Raw genomic sequence first — 13692 nt, forward strand, 5'->3', positions numbered from 1 at the left:
CCAACACTATACAAGAGCATGGTTAGAAGTTTGATGTATTTGACTGCAACTTGGCCAAACATTATGCATGTAATAAGTTTGATTTTTAGATTTATGGAAACACCAAAGAATTCCCATTGGCAAGCGAGAAAGAGGATCCTAAGGTATATGAATGGTACCAAGGGATTTAGAATTTTGTATACTATAGAAAATGATTTCAAGTTGGTTGGTTACATAGATAGTGGTTGGGTTGGAAGTCAGAGATAACTTTAAGAAACCCCTCTCGAGAAAAATATGTAAAATTCTAGCGAATTCAACATTAAATATGCAGGAAAAATTTCTAACTGAGGGGAATTTTTTCATTCGGGGCAAGGGAAAAAATTATTTTCTATTGGAAAATTTTTTGTTTCCGTATCAAAATTTAATAATAATTGTGGCAAATTAATTAAATTTTTTTGGTACGCAAATAAATGTAGGTAATTTTTTTCTTGGTCATAAACAATTTCGTAATGTAAGAGGCGAATTAATTATTTTATATAACACAAAATATTAATATAGTTGGATAATATGTTAATTTCCAAAGAGAGATTATTTTATTTTTTGGTGAATTTATAGAGTCAAAAGTGGTCCATGGCCCACATGCCAAGTGTACACTATACAATATACTTGTAGTACGCCAATCCATTAAGATTCAATTAATAATGTACCCTTTTTTATTGCCAACTTGGTCACCATCACTTTTAATATTGTCATTTTATGGTGAAAAGAATTAATTTGGGCTATTGATTTAATATAGATCAATGGCTTCATTCTATTTCGGGCCTAATTTTAAATGACATACAATAGAGTCTCAATCCTTCCAAAATTAGGACACATGTGCCAAAGACTAAAACATAAAATAGTTGGCTAAACAGGGATAGTTAGAGACACATGTCAGTAAAATGGTGGATGATGCACAACTTGAGGGAAAATATTATTTTATTTTAAGGGTGAAATAGCATTGTCCAATAAGAAAACATTAGGGAAACTAAAGCGAAAATTTTAAAATTATTGTGTTTTAAATGTAGGTTACATTGGCGATTGGACCGAGATTTGTGACCAATTATGTGTAAACTAATAAGCGATTAGCCTTGGATTTTGACCCAAATTATTTAATATCTTGGCAACATGGTTGACCCCGTATGTAGGTTTTATTTGCCAAATTGTGATTTTCCAAAGAGATGGAATAGCCAATTGGTGAAGATTTGCCCCTAAAAAAATCACTGCTGGAAGTTTAGATGATAGGAAGTGCTCTTACGGATACATGTTTCACATGGGATTGGGTGCAATTTCATGGGCATCCAAGAAGAAACATATTGTTGCTCAATCTATAGCAGAGGTTGAATACATAGCAATAAATCCAGTAGCATGTCAAGCTATTTGGTTAAGCAAGATCTTGACATATTTGAATGAAAGGCAAGAGGATGGAACCACAATTTATTGTGACAACATCTCCTTAATTGCATTCTCGAAGAATCTAGTCTTCCATGGGAGAAGCAAGCATATAGAGATCAAATATCACTTCAATAGAGAGTTGGTGGAGAATGGAGATATCAAAATGAAATTTTGCAAGTCTGAGCAGTAGCTAGCAAACATTTTTACTAATCCATTAAGCATTGGAACCTTTGTACACCTAAGAGAGTGTCTTGGTGTAGTTGATTTAGATCAAGAGTGATCCTTGTTTTGTTTGGCTTAGGACAAATGGCAAGTATTGAAATATTTAATGCGGTAGGTCAGTTGCCCCTAAAGCCAAACACCAACCTATCACCCTAAAAACCTGCACAATAGTCAAAAACATTGAATGTGGGTAGGTAAGTTAAAATTCAAAATGAGAGGGAAACATTTTTTGGTAATGAGACAAAAAAGAATGAATCTGGTTCATTTGACTAGCAAAAGGATTTGGATCAGAGCAGAGCATAGAAGTGCAAGAGCACAGAGTAGAGAAGGAAATCGATCGGCAGATCAAGTCAAAGCTCAAAAGATAGAAGGTTTCAATTTCATGTTTGGCACATGTTGGATCTATTGTAATTCTATAAGTTTTATTGATTTGACATGTGAATTAGTGATTGCTCTAGGCATTGTTTTATGTAGCCATTAGAGTTGTAAGTTTAAGTTTAAGTTTTATTAGTTTGAAGATTTTAGGTTTTTCTAGTTGAAGCCAAATGCTCCTAGATTTTGTAATAGTTTTGTTGAATAGAATATAACTAAACAAGCAAGTGGGCATACGAATCTTGTTTTTTTCTTCTTCTATTTAACATTGCATGTTTTGTATTTGAGAAGTTCATAGTTGAAATCTTCATCTTTTGGCTCTTTCCATTTTAATGGCAACCTATTATACTGCCCACTTGGTCTATTCTTTGACTGGGTTATATCTTTGCTGGTTTTGCCAAGCTCACTCAACATCCTCTTGTGTCGAGCTTCACCTTGCAGTGGTGACCTAGCTCACTTGGCATCCCTTTTTGCCGATCTCACTCAGCATACACTATTGTTGAGTTTCCCCTTTGTGTCAAGTTACTCGGCTTCTTCTTGTGCCAAGTTCACTTAGCACCCACTACCTATTACTTGGCATCCATTGTGTATTGAGCAATTTGTCACTTGGCACCCCCTTGTGCTGAGTAAAATTTGAAGTGTTGTGATTTATTTTTCACACTTTTGCATTTGAATTTCAGCATAATCACACTCCAATTGGAGATTTGTCTCATCCTTTAAATCAATATATTTTACCATAGGTTTTAGTAAATTCTTGCTTCTATTTGGTCTGGGCCCATCAGTCTCTAAATGCTTAAAATAATTCATGATCTTTAGACTTGTACTCCTCAAAATCCAATCATGATTGAAGGAAAGTATGATTGTTGGACAAATTGAAGAACCTTTGTCCCTATAATATAGGGTCTATAATAGAGGAAGTTGTGAAGAAATTTTTATAGAGTATTTCATGACCTCTTTATTGATCCACCTGTTTGTTTGTTTATTGGAATTTTTGTAGAGCAATTTCTCAAAAAAAAAAAAAAGATTCTATAGTACAATCATTATATGTTCCATGATGAGACATACTCTTAGAAAATAAATCTTAAACATAGTGATCAAAATTTATTTCACATCATTTCGGATATCCATTACTTCCTAGATAAAAGAGTATATAATGAATCTTGATTGAAATCATGCAACCTAAGAAGAATCAATGAACAATCTAAAAATTTGTAAACAATCTGAAAATCTACGAATTTACTCTTATTAATTTCATGAGGAAAATTTCATATTCTTTCAGATGAAAAATCTTATTCACTAATTATTCAATCAGATCACTGCCTTCTTTTCCCAAATTCATTCATAAAGCCACCCTTCAATTTCAGTATTAAAACAATCCATCCAAGCTTTATAGATATTATTTGAACTGATTCTTTCAATCTTCAATTACACTCAACACATTGGCATAAATCAACACAGTCCCAAATTCATTAGTTTATATATTTTTAATTCCAATGTTGCATATGATATGAGTTGGGTACAAAGCTGGCTATTTGCATTTCAAATAAAGCTAAAACATGGATTTTTTGAATCGCTAAACAAATCATTAAAGAAGCCATGTATAAGCAAAGAAGTCCTCTACCAAACCGAGGTATTAGTTTTTGTCACATAATCACATTCTCCTTAAATCTGATTTTAAAAATCAGAATTCTTAAACACAAAATCATATCGAGCCCCACATTTTAAACTAAAACCAATGTGAGAATATCCAATTGTGAATTCGTTTACATGCCCATGAAATAGAGTAATTATTCTATGTTTGAATCAACTACATTCTCTTAGCCACTAACTTCTAAAAAATGAATCTCGAAAACATTAGAATTTTCAACCTAAAATCTGCTATGAATATCTCATTTAAACCGATGTCATGGAAAAAAATTCTTACTAACTTATGGTAAAAGTAAAATCTGCACTTAATGTAGAACATGAGAATAAGGAACTGATTCTTAAATCAGTTTTTCCTATATTTTATAACCCGATTCATTGGCATGACTTTGATATTTTAACTCAACATTATTCGACCAACTTCAATCTGCTTCAAATAGAACTACAACTATTTCTTGCTATAGATAAATAATTCCATGTGTATAAATCCTTAACATTGAAAATCAAATAAAAATTTCAATACAAAAACTGAAATAAAAAACTATGACTTATGTGGAATGAATATATATATATATATATATATATATATATATATATATATATATATATATATATATATATATATATATATATATATATATATATATATATATATAAAATCATTTTTCAAATGATTTCATAAATCTTTTCTATTTTCAATTACATGGTGCTTTCAGCTTGATGACTTTGGACTATCGATAGCTAGAGGCTAAAGTAATATTATATTTTTGTTCTCCTCTATTGTTCAATACAACTTAGTTCCCCTCTTTTAAATATTTTACATAATTAAAGGCATTCACTCATTCTTTTGAAAATCAACTAGAAATTCATTGAACACATCTAAATTTCAATTTGCAGAAGAAAATTATGAATTTAGAATATAATCAAACATCACTTCATCGAAAGACAAAAATGTACTTGAAAGAGATGGAGGTTCCCTAGCTTGGTTGTAGGTTTGCATGTGGGGGTTCTGTGCAAGTGTTTCAGTAGCAGAGTTGTTTTTGTTTATTGCAATGGGTTTTACTTCTATTTGGCATCTATGTGAACTTTTTCAATTTGTTGGTAGCTATTCTAGTTTTTGTTTACTTCCTTATTTTCAATCTTTGCATGACAAAGATTTTGATGGCATCAGTTGTGGATCTTTCTCAGATGGATAAGGCTCATAATGGGTCCTCTTCAAGCATGCATGTACAACAAGAAGATACATTTTATATGAGTGCTTTCCCTAATATGAAGAAGGTTAATGGGTGTCTCCCTAGAACCTAGGATCACCCAATTTTGGTTATTCCTCCTAATTTGGTGGAAGAAGATGTCTCATATTTGAGTAGACATGCTCTAATCTGTAAGTTTCTTGGTATTCGTATTCCTTTGTCCACTCTTGAGGCTTGGATTCGATGTTCCTAGTAGATTGAAGGATATATGGACATTATGCTTGTGGCAAATAGCTATTTTATGGTTATTTTCTTGAATATTGTAGATCACAAAAGAGTTTTTGAAGGTGGCCCATATTTTTGTAATCAGGTTGGATTATTTATTAAACAATGGCATGTAGGTTTTAATTTAGCTAAAGAGATGCATTCTCAATTTCCTATTTGGGTTCATCTACCTTGCCTCCCCCTAGAGTTTTGGTGAGAAGACATTTTACATAAAATTGCTAGTCTCTTGGGAAAGCCTACAGTGGTTGCTACACAAAGCCTTGATAAAAAGGTGATTTCTTTTGCCTAGATTTGTGTTGAGATAGATCTAAATAATTCCCTACCAAATTTATTGAAAATTTATTTGGGATCTTCATCACAGATTCAACAGTTAGATTGTTAATCTCTACCTTTCAATGTCAGTTTTGTCATGAGTATGGCCATCTCCTACAACATTTCCATAAATTTTGCAAGGAAGCTCATTCCCCCTCTTTGACACCTCCTCTTGCTAAAGAGGACAAAGGGAAAGCTCCCATGATGGTTGAACCTTAGAGAAATGACAAGGAAGGATTTGTACCTATCATGCCCAAAATATATGGATAAAAATGCACACAATTTTTGTTTTTCTTGACTACCTATCATTTAAGTATGTTAAATCCTAACCAACCATCTTAATTCCATTGGAATTACTACTTATTCTAATATAACTTCAATCATCTAATATTATGAGTTGAACATATTCCATAGAAATATTCATCACTTAACTTTAATGTCAAATTTGATTCATAGCCTAAGCCATAGTTATTATCTTTTTAAGCATTTACTAAGACAAATATATTTATCTATACATATTATTCCTATGCATAACAATCCATACTAGGGCACACTCATGAACATGTTATCTTCTAAAAGTATTCAATATTGAATTTAATCTACATTAGGTATATCTAAGGGGCATAACCCATTTTATATTTAATCGATATACAAAGGTATCTTCTACTTTCTATATCCTAGAAAACACAAATACTAAACATGTTGTTTATCACAATTATTATAACTACCACATCCTATACACTCTAATGCTATACTAAACTTAAACCTGAACCCCACTAAAAGTTATCTTAATTCCTATACACATATCTAGGCATGGGTGGGAAAATCTATCAAATATGCTATGTATATTCCTAGCTCATACTAGATGCCTATGAAGATGTAGGTGATGACAAGACTTAACTTATTAAAGTGGTTTTTTTACAAACTCCTTGCAACATGTCTACCCTCCCTACCATTTGAATTGTTTCATGTTTGGGGTTACATGTAGATTGAAGTTGATGAGACATCAAGCAAACTTTTCTAAGCCACATAAGCCTCCCAAAGCCAACACAATAAGATATTTTGTACAAACTTTAGACACTACACCAAATCCCATCCAAGTCGACTTCCAACAAAACTCATAATTGCTGCAGTTGGGGCTCTTTCCTAGGCAAGATATCATGGGTGAAATTTTTTTATAAAATATACCATGATGAATTTGCATGAGGACAAGGCGCCTATAGTGCATGGTGGATATTTTTTGACACTTGTCTGAATCATGAAGAGATTTAGCATAGGTATTGTTTATATATGTTTTCTAAGTCATATAATCACCTAGGTGGTTTTCTTTTTTTTAAAATTATTATATTCTTGTCTTAGTCATTTCTTGCTTGGTGGTAGATGAAAGGAGTGAACAAATAGGTGGGTTAAATAATGAATTTATTCTATTCATTAGCTCCAAATCTTAGATAATAGGTAATAGCTTGGATAAAATATATTTTTTTCCATTTATTGCATTAGGTTAATTTAGAAGTTTATAACTTCTTCTTTTCTTTGCTTGATTATTATGTGTATATATTTCTTGCATAGGGTCATATCATGGACTAGGACCAAGTCTAACATTTATTTATTATGAAAGATTTAAAAATTGATTTCCTTTCTTTTAGCTTGCCAATTCAAAATTTGTTATTTTATTTCAAGTCTATTTTTTTATTGTCTATAATTAAAGGAGTCTTTTCTTAAGTTTACCCAAACATTTTCCAAAATGTAAACATACACCTTTAGGTTTCATTTAAACTTTGCTATTTAACTAGCTTCTTCCATGCATTCTCAATAACTGTTAAAAATTGAATTGGTGTTGGTTTATAATTGCACCATACATTAAAATTTCCTAATCTAATAAATAATCTTTCATAAATCAAACCATCATATTGCTAATGAAATCATATTTAAGAATGGATCTCTAGAATTTTATGGTATCAAATAATCAAATACTTCATGTCATCAATCTCCATGAAATTAAGCTATCTTCAAAACTATTACTACCAATTGTAACTTTATAACTACTCCTATTTCAACACTAGACTTCAAGCAACTAGAGTATTCTCATGCAAGATTTAACTGGAACTCAACTAATATGCTATAGAACTTGAGATGATAATAACATTCGACAAGGATAATCTTCCTATCAATATATCTCTTCTATGATATCAAATTTCTTTTGCATTCCACTCAAGAGCATCAAGTATTTTAAATCCCTGATTGGTGTTACTATCCAATAAAACAACAATATTATTACAATGAATTTATCCTCAGTGATACTCTCATGATACACAAAAAGGTGGTGAAATCAAAATATCATAATATACACAATGGAAAATACTTTTACTACACATGAGCACTCACAACCTTTCCATTGACAATCAAACTAAGACAATAGCTTTATCTTACAATACATTTAGGCTCACATAACAAGATGGAGTTTTCTCTCTATCTCATCTCAATGCAATATTGTCTTCTCCTCCAATGCACATGGAAGATAACAAGGACTCCAAGTTTCCAAGATCTTTCTCTAAGAACCTGTAAATGCATCACAACCAAACAACAAGGACCATGGGTGCTTTCCACCCAACCATAGGCCTCAAAGAGACCACCCCCGTGCTAGGGGAACAAGGCTCAAACCAAGATTCACATACACACTTGTAAGAAACATATACACCACATATTAAGACTTCAAAAAGTCCCATCCCAAGGATATTTCACAATTGGAACCTTGAACATAGGGTGAAGGTGGAAACACAAGGAGGTTTACCATTTCATATCATATCTACCATAAAATCATGCCCTTTTGGGGAAAAATCAACAAAAATATAATGCCCTTTCGGGGCTTCATAATAGCATGCCCTCTCATAGCTTCATAAACATCTTCCACCACACACTAACAACACAACATCCTTCACCACACACAACCAACAACTTTAGCTTCCTACAACCCCATACTTCATTTACTTCCTTTCTCACCATTATTTTTTTTTAATCCTCCCCCAAGGAAAAATATGAATATGACAATGGCATACAATGGAGCCCATACTCCAAGGTCCTCAACTATGCAATCCAACTTCTGCCCGTTCACCCTAGACTTCTCTTCCCTTCCCACAATGGTGAGTGTAAGGCCCACTCCCATAACAACACTCAAGCACAAACAAGAAAACAAAACCAAGTAGAAATAAAACAAGAAATTTTCAAGAGAACATCACATTTTCAAAACACAATATCAACACCCATAATACAATAAGGAAATAGAGGAAATCCAAACCTCATACTCACAATACTCCACACAATACAACAAGATGCACAATGGTGTCACACTAATCTACATGGAATGAACACCATTCAAACACTCACATGAATGCTACTCCATAATGCAATGCAATGCATACTCCATTGATAAACTCCACTTGTAGATTTGCTTAACCATGCTAAAAGAAAGAAATGGAAAAGAAGCAAGTTTGAGATACCAACCTTGGTCCAAGCTAGGGTAAGGATAGTTGCAATAGAGCTTCCCCCATCTGCCTCCAAAACCTAATTGTCTCTAGAATTAAAGAGTGGGTAGAGACCCCACTAGTTGGCCAAGACCCCCTAATAAAGCCTTCCCACTCACTTATTTTGCAAAACACTAAACCACTACTTCTTACCAACTTGTCTCCTCTAACCTTACTATTTTTGACTTAGTGGGGACATAGATATGACAACTCCAAATTCGAATTGATGGAAGAATGCATGGGTAAATGGGCCCTCTAGATTGTCTAGGGACTCACATGATCAAAATTAGGCCTCTAACTTCTTGTACTATCATATGGATAACTTAATCTGACCTGCAAGACACTTTGGGACCACCTAATGACCCCTAAAAACCCTAGCCAAATCCAAATTCGAATTTCCTTTGATTGAGACTCCTCATGGCATTTTTCTATGTGAGGTTAACTTGGGTTCTTCATCGGGGTTAGGTTTAGGTTAGGTTACTTCTTGACAAACTTTGAATGACACTGCATCTCCACATGGACCACACAAGTGTCAAGTGACACAAACAAAATATCACATTACATTAAAAATGACTTGTTTTAAAATAATACATGAACTAGGCTACTACGCACACGTTCAATTCACATATATGAAATAAAACACATTACAATGAGATTTGAATTTCTTCCACTGATTCAACCCTGGCTATGTCATGTTTGTAGTAGTTTGAGCCTTAATTCCCCTTTAAACCCATGGTCAAATTCTTGCACACTAAACTCGAGCATCAATAGTCCAAGAAAATCATATAAGCATATGTAAAATAAATCATTATCTCATTCAACATTTGGCTTGCATATATTTCATCATCTCAAATTAACTTTCCCTTTCTTAATCATTTCAAATATAACCTTCAAAATATTAAAATATCAAAACTTACATATCACATTTGACATTTGAGTTCCATACTTCATTCCTTCCAATTAAATTACTTCTAATAATTTCCATGTAAAATGCTCAAAATACTATAACATCAAACTTTTCTTATCAACATAACATGGTCAATTAAATATGTTGAATAACTTCATAGTCTATTTTTATAATTGTGACAAGATGTTGAATCCACAACTATTGAATTCCTAGGTATGCGGGTTAGGTCTCAATGCATAACAAAATTTATCTTTTAACTCTAATTTCCACTTCAACATTACCTTCTTACATTAAAAGCATTTCTACCATTCAATTTCGATTAAAGCAATGCCAATAGCTTAAACATGAATAGAATCATTAAATGTATCAATTAGGTCATAATGTGCAGAAGTAATTATGGATCATCAAAATGCAGATATTAAAATGACATAACCCTATAGTTTCAAAAGTGTATCAAAACATTGGGTTAAAATCACTGTAATGCAATTATCTCATTGGTACTATGATGGTTCGGGTGAGGCCTCATAGTAACTATTAAAACTAAGGCTAAAGGATGAGGTCAGAAGAGGCCATTCAAGGATAGATAGATAGAGGGAAGCTTTAATAGGTTTGAGGTACTAGAGAATTTAGCTTTAGAAGAAGGGGTCTCACATGTGATCACTTCTAATAGTGTTGGGGTTAGTATGGAAGTTGTACTAGCTCTTGAACTAGAACTAGTTAAAGCTATTCAAGGACAACAAGTGGCTCAAGTGACTTTAAATAATTCCATAGAGGATGACATTTTTTTGGCAAATTTATCTAGAGAAGTTTTAGTTTCATCTCAAAATAAAGGTTCATCACATAGATTGGGAGTGCAACAATGACCCCTTAGGAAAGGTCCTGCTAATAGCTTCTCAAAAGGATGGAAGATAGACCTTGAAAAAATAAAAATGATTGGAGATCTATTGGTGGAATCTAGGTTTGTTAAACCTTTTGATGCTCACTTTTCTCAAACCCCTCAATGATCAGTCTCTCTTGGAATGTGAGGGATTTGAATAGCACTTGTCATCAAAAAGTTGTTCGTGATTCGATTGCAATTCATTCTCCAAATGTCTTTTGTGTTCAAGAGACTAAAGTTTCTACTAAGGTTATGCATTACCATGCTCCAGGCATTTGGTATGCTGGACACTATCAAAGTATTGGTTCACAAGGGAATTCTAGAGGTTTGGCTCTATTTTGGGACCCTCAAAATATTTCTCACCTTTGGTGGATTTCTAGTCATTATTCAATCTCTATGGTGGCTACTACCTTGGACTCTGGTGAGATTATTCTTGTGACACATGTTTATGCCCCTATTGACATTTGTGAGAAGATTCTTCTTTGGGATCACATTAGGTATGTGTGTTCTTGTTCTTCTTATTTTCCTTTGATTTTAGGAGGCAATTTTAATTCTATTTTAAGTCTTGAGGAGAAAAGAGGAGGATGGCCTATGCTTGGCCTTGCTTTTGATCTTTTTCAAGCCTAGGTGGATGTTCTTTCTATTATTGATGTTAAGCCTTCAAATGGGGTATTCACTTGGAATAGTAGATGGAGTGGTCAAGAAGATATCTCAAAATGTTTGGGTTTATTATTTCATGTTATTGGGTTCACAGTGGCCTAATTATGAGTTTTGAAACTCTTGGTATTGGAGAGGTTCTGATCATTGGCCGATTAAGTTCTCTTCTTCTCCTGTTGCACTCCCTAAGAACCCTTCTTTTAGATTCCAACTTATGTGGCTCCAAGACTCATCCTTTTATGATTTGGTGGCTAAGTGGTGGAGAGAGGGTGACCCAACTTATGGCATGGCTATATTTTTCTTTGAGAAGAAACTTAAATATGTCAAATATCATCTTAAGAGATGGAATACTTCTTTCTTTGGGAGCCTTCAATCTAGAAAGAGGAATGCTCTAGATCATCTTGTAGTGATTACTCACCAAATTAGGGACTCTGGGATTACAGAGGCTCTTGGTACGGTAGAATCCCAAGCTATGTGGGATGTGGAAGAATGGAAACTTTGGAAAGAGATTTACTGGAAGCAAAAGGCTCACATTGATTGGTTGTAGGAAGGGGATAGAAATACTACTTTGTTTCATCATTATATTTAGGCCCATAGTAATAAAGGGTATATTTCTTCTCTTGTTACTACTAAAAGACTTAAGATTTGTTCTCAGTTTGCTATGACCAAGGAAGCCCTTCAATTTTATTCTAACCCTTTTACTGAGGATTCTCATGCTGCATGTGAGGAGGAGAACTTAATTCTTTCATGCATTCCTTCTCTTATCACCAGTGCCATGAATGATTCTCTTCTTCATCCAATTTTGATATCTAAACTTGAAGAGGTTGTGTTTGGGATGAATAAAGGTAAAGCTCTAGGCTGAGATGGCTTCCTTGTGGAATTCTTTTAGGAATTTTGGGAAATTATTAATATGGATCTCTTGGAGGTGGTTAAGGAATCCCTTCAAAATAAGAAAATGCTTTGTGCATTGAACTATACTTTATTGACTCTTATCCCTAAGAAAGAATGTGCTGAAAAACTTGACTCCTTTTGCCCCATTGCTCTCTGTAATGTTGTGTAAAAAATTATCACCAAATTGATTGCTGATAGACTCAAGATATGCCTTCTAGTGTTGATTTTAGAGGAACAAGGAAGTTTTGTCGCTGGTAAGGAAATTCTTGATGGAATTGTTATTGCTTCTAAAGTTATTCATTCCATGCATACATCAAAAGAGCAAGCTATGTTCATTAAGTTGGATATGGCTAAGGCTTATGATAGAGTCAAATGGATTTTTCTCCAAAAGATCCTCTTGGCCTTTGGTTTCTACCAACAATGGGTAAACTGGATTATGAGTTGTATTTCACCTTATCTCTTTATCATTCTAGCTGAGGGTTTGGGCCACTTTCTTAAGCTTTGTGCTCACCAGGGTTTGATACATGGGTGGAAATGGGGTGTTAGCTTGCCTCCTATTTTTCATCTTCAGTTTGTGGATGATACTTCATTTGTGGGATAGGCTCATCTTCAGGTTGCTACTTCTTTTAGGCATGCTTTGGATGTGTATCTTGTAGTTTTAGGATAGAAAGTTAATGAGAACAAATCCTCCAATTTTTTCTTCAATACTCCCCAAGTTATTCAAAGGCATATTACTACTATTTTGAGGTTTCAGATTGGGTCTCTTCCCTTTTTTTTATTTGGGTATTCCTCTTACTATTGGTAGACATCCTAGATCTTCCTGGCAAGTTTTGCTTGATATACTATGGCCAAAGGTTAATCATTGGACTCATCAATGGCTATCAATTGCTGCTCACCTGACTCTGTGAAAATTGGTTATTAAAGCCCTTCCTATTTACAAGTGTTTTGTTCAAGATGGTCCTATGTATTTTCTTTAGGAATTTGATGCTCTATCCCACCAATTCCTTTGGAGTGGGAACCTTTCAACTTCTAAATGGAGTCTAGTTAAATGGGAAATAGGGTGTAGACCTTAGAAGGAGGGTGGCCTTATCTTACAATCAACTATTTTAAATTGACAAGTTCTTATTGCAAAATTTTATTGGTGTTGGTGTACTAACCAACATCAACTTTGGGCTCATATTCTCACCCATAAGTATTATCTAGATATTGATGTAGTTGAAATTCACCACTTTCCTCTAGAAAGGAGAGGATCCACGATTTGGAATACACTAAAGTTTGGAGCTCAGTTAGTTAAAGATGGTCTCTCTTGGATTTGTCATTCAAGATTATAGGCTTTATTTTGGCTTGACTCTTGGGATGGGCACCCTCCTATTCTTACCACTCATCCTTAGCTACATGCCC

This window comes from Cupressus sempervirens, chromosome 8 (genome assembly GCF_028749045.1).
Source record: "Cupressus sempervirens isolate cs-2001-9-10 chromosome 8, ASM2874904v1, whole genome shotgun sequence".
Lineage (NCBI taxonomy): Eukaryota > Viridiplantae > Streptophyta > Pinopsida > Cupressales > Cupressaceae > Cupressus > Cupressus sempervirens.